Below are 4,224 nucleotides of genomic sequence, written 5' to 3' on the forward strand. Positions count from 1 at the left end.
AATCCTGGGCAATGGCTGAGTCTCTCTGTGCACCGGTTTTGGTATCAGGATTGCCTCCGCTGTGGGCTTCTCTGTGGGATGAGGTTTGAGTGGTTTGGGGAGATGGCCATTGTCTATAGATGAAGGGTTGGGAGGAGTTTGAAGGCTTCGGAGGCCTTCGGAGACTGTCTAGCCCAACTGCAGGCCACAAGAGCCGAGGTATCACAGCAGGAGACCAGCATGGGGTGACCCAGCGTGGGGACGGCGGAGACTCCGGCATCGAGGCCAGAGTGCTTCTGGCATTGAGTGCTCTGAGCCTCCCTCCAGATGGGTCCCCTGTCTCTGCTGTTGGGACCCAGGGAGGGCAGGCCAGAGCTTCAGCTGTGCTGGCAGCTGACGGGGGGCAGGGGGGACAGGTAGAAAACACCTGTTGCCGAGCCCTGGGTGGTGGGCTGGCCACTGCGTGTCCCCTGCAGCTGCAGCTGGAGAGGAGAAGGTCTTCCGAGAAGCCACCGGGGCCCCAGATGAGGTCAGGGGACAGGCACCGGGGGCAAGGCAGGCCTCAAGGTAGGTCACACCACACAACAGCCGGAAAAGCCTTGCAGCTTAGGGTCGATCCCTGGGGCGCCGAGGCGCGGGGAGCTCGCTGGGCCTTGCACATCAGCTGGGCCAGAGCCCAGGGCTCCAGGTCCCTGTGGCATCCCTGGCCCAGATGGACAGAGACCTGGGAAAATAGCTGCTTGGGTCCGCTCCCCACCCGCTCCCTTGGGCACCCATCTTGTCAGGCTCCGTCACTCCATGTCCCCAGATGAGGGTCGTCTTTGCCACCCCAGGAGGGGCTGGGTGGGGACAACTCTGACCCGAGTCGTGGTGGCAGTTCTCACCCCACCCTCGCGGTCAACCTGCTGAGCGACCTTGGTCAGGTCACTTGCTCTCTCTGGGCTTCCCGTCTGTGTGTGTGAAATGGGAGCAGCTGGCTTAGCTGTGGACCCTTTCAGCCGAGGGATCTGGGATTCTGCATCAGCCCAGAGGCTGCCACCGGGGCCACTCCTGCCCACTCACCATCCCTGCCGAGTCTCACCCACAAGTCCTCCCAGACCCCTCCTGTTGGATTCTCACTCCTGCCATGAGCCACACCCCCGAGTCATCATCGGGCACTTGCTCTGTGCCACACCGTCACGTGCTGGGCTCCTGTGGTCAGGGAATGGACGGTGCAGGGGGAGCCTGGGGAGGGGCACGTGCCCAGCCCAACCAGAGGCTGTGTCCCTCCTGCTGCGGGCTGCCGCTGACTTACTGGCTTTGTCTGGGTGTTAGCTTGGGTTCCGGGGACCCAGCCCGGGGGTCTACCCCAGAGCCACGTCCCAGCCCACTTTGGGTTTTATTTGTAGCAGGGTCTCGCTCAGGTGCTTAGGGCCTCACTAAGGTGAGGCTGGCTTTGAACTCCCAATCCTCCTCTCTCAGCCTCCCGAGCTGCTGGGGTCGCAGTTGTGTGTCACCGTTCCCAGCTGGCTTCAAGCAACACACTGTCATCACTATATTTCTGGAGGTGCCAAGTCCCAAAGGGCTGAGGCCAGGTGTGGGCAGGACTGCGTGGCTTCTCTGGGCTCCAGGAGAATCCGTTCCCTGTCCTCTCCAGCCGCCACAGGCCACGGCATTCCTGGGCTCCAGGCCTCCCTCCTCTGTGTTTAGAGCCACCTTCTGTCCCCTTGCCGACAGGCGCCTGCCTTCCTCATCCAGGAGGCCCAGGGCACCGGCTGACCCAGGCCTCTTCCATCTCAGGAGGCTCCTGAGATCTCACCTGCCCCAGCTCTTGACCGTGGAACCCACTCACTTGCAGGTTCAGGAATGGCCGCGTGGGCACCTTTGGAGGTCACGGCCTGTGCCCTGGGCGTCCTCATAGTCCTCGACTCTGAAATTGTCAGGGGCACAGAACACCAGCCCCGGGGCCTTATCTGCATAGAAGGACGGTGAGACCCTCCTCCCGGCTCCTGGGGGCTTGGGGAGCCCGTGGGTGGGCCACAGGCTGCAGCTGCTGGCCCAGAGTGGCCCCTAGGCAGATGGATGTGACAGGCCTTCTGGTCCCAAGTGTAGGGGATGTACCAGGAGGGAGCCCCCTGGGGGCAGCTGTGTGGGGCTCATGGTGCTGGACGGCTGCGCTCTCTGGGTCAGCCCAGGCCTCCTGTCACCAGCTGGCCTTTGGTTCCTGCCGCTGGCTTGTGCTGAGCTGGCCTGGGTCAGTGGCACCGTGGGGACAGACAGACCCTGCATTCCTGCCCACCCATTAGAGATACGGCATTTATGGTTGTGCAATGGGTGAAAACCTGTCAACAAACATAGGAGTGCAAGAAATGGAGTGTTCCTTACTTTCTACTCCATTCCTCTATGTCTTTCCTTATATAATACCTCACTGTTGTAATCTCTTCAGCTTTTAATAGGTCTTGATGAACAGTAGTTTTTCTTTGACTTTCATCCTTTATCAAGATCGTTTTTGATAATCTCAACCCTTGCATTTTCATGAATTTTTATAATAATGTGTTAGTTGTCTTTTTTGAAGGGTACCAGGGGGGTATCAGGGGTGCTCAACCACTGAGCCATATCCCCAGCCCGGTGATGTATGTATATGTATGTACATGTCATTTTCTAATTGATGTTACTGACACATAAAAATGCAATTGTTGCTAAATTTGCCCATTAATTTTATTTGTAACTTATTTTAGACTTTCTATGGACACAGCCACGTTGTCTTCTGTGTCTTCCTTTATAACCTTGGTCCTTTCATTTTTTTTTCTTGTCTTATTGCTCTGTTTAGAATCCACAGTACCATGTTGAAGAGAAGTGACAGGAGACAGAACTGCCTCCTTAGCCATCTCAGGGAGAAACTCTCCATGTTTTACTATGTAGTTAGAATGCTTTCTTTGGTTTTGTTTAGACACTTTTAAAATATCAGGTTAAGAACTTTTCCATCCTTTTTATATTTTTAAGAGTTTTTCAATCATGATTGAGGGTTGTGCTGGCCGCCTTTTGTCACCCTGAGAAAATCGACCTAAGGAAGGAAAGGTTCATCGTTTAGAGGTTTCACTCCATGGTGAGTTGGCTCCATGACTTTTGGGCCTACAGTGAGGCCAACACCATGGAAGGAAGTGAGCGATAGAGCAGAGACGCTCACTCGTCGGTGGCCAGGAAGGGAGGGGGAAGGCGTTGGGTCCCTGACCCAATTTCCTTCCACCACGATCCACCTTCCAAAAGGTTTCCCAGCTCCCAGCAGCACCGTGAGCTGGGGTCCAGCTCTTAACACATGTGCCTCTGGAACACCTTCACAGGGTTGAATTTTGTCAAATGATTGTTTTAATCTTTTGAAATTATTGTATGACTTTATTCTGCTATCTATTTCATATAGTACATTTAATTTACAATCAATTCCTGTTTTAAAAATGTGAAACCAAGCTTCTCATTCCTGGGGAGGCCGGACTCAATGTGGTCATGGTTAGAATAACCTTCATATGTATGGGTTTGGTCTGCTTTTACTTTGGTAAAGATTTTTGCATCGGATCCTGGCAGAAGCTGTCCAGGAAAGAGAACTCGGTTATCTCTGTTTTCCAAATGAACAACGGAGCCTCAAGGGGTTACTGGATTAAGATGGTTTTGCAGTTTTCTTTCTTGCAATGTTTTCTTATCAAGTTGAAATCGGCCTCAAAGATGTGTTAGAAAATGTTATTTTCCAGTTATTCTTTAGAAGCGTGTGTGAGACTGGTATCAACTTTTCTTTTCCATGTTTGCAAGAATTTATCAATGAAACCATCTGTGTCTTACCTAGAATTTTCTTAGTGGAAATTTAAAAATAATATTTTCCTTAAAAAATATAGAATGGAGCTTGCCCCGGCAGCACCTACACTAAGGTTGGAAGGCTACAGAGAAGATAACCCCCTGCTCAAGGATGACATGCAAATTGGTGAACTGCTCCTTACTGGCTGAGGGATGGCTGATGTCACTGTGGGGCCCTGAGAGTCCTGAATCCTTCCTGGGTTGGCAGAGTTTCCACACACAGATTCTTGAGGATTTCCAAATGAATCCAGTACATAAAGCTGTCAGAAGAAACCCCAAGCCAGCCCACAGGCACGGGGAGATGCCCAGGCTGACGTCTGCAGGCAGCAAGAGTCGTGACCTTGGAAAGGGCCGCACGTTCCACACTCTATTGGTGGTCTTCGCTGTGTAGCTTGGAGAAGGTGCAGCGCTCTCCAGCTTCAC

At 53.2% G+C, this 4,224-nt stretch overlaps 1 non-coding gene across 1 annotated transcript; it reads left to right on the forward strand.

Annotated features, from left to right (window-relative positions):
• The first annotated feature begins 3,846 nt into the window (after positions 1 to 3,846).
• Positions 3,847 to 3,948, forward strand: LOC143405311 (U6 spliceosomal RNA). Its single transcript, XR_013092027.1, has one exon. It is a non-coding gene; the product is annotated as a U6 spliceosomal RNA (small nuclear RNA).
• The last annotated feature ends 276 nt before the right edge of the window (positions 3,949 to 4,224 follow it).

The sequence above is a fragment of the Callospermophilus lateralis genome, chromosome 7 (genome assembly GCF_048772815.1).
Source record: "Callospermophilus lateralis isolate mCalLat2 chromosome 7, mCalLat2.hap1, whole genome shotgun sequence".
NCBI classification, from domain to species: domain Eukaryota; kingdom Metazoa; phylum Chordata; class Mammalia; order Rodentia; family Sciuridae; genus Callospermophilus; species Callospermophilus lateralis.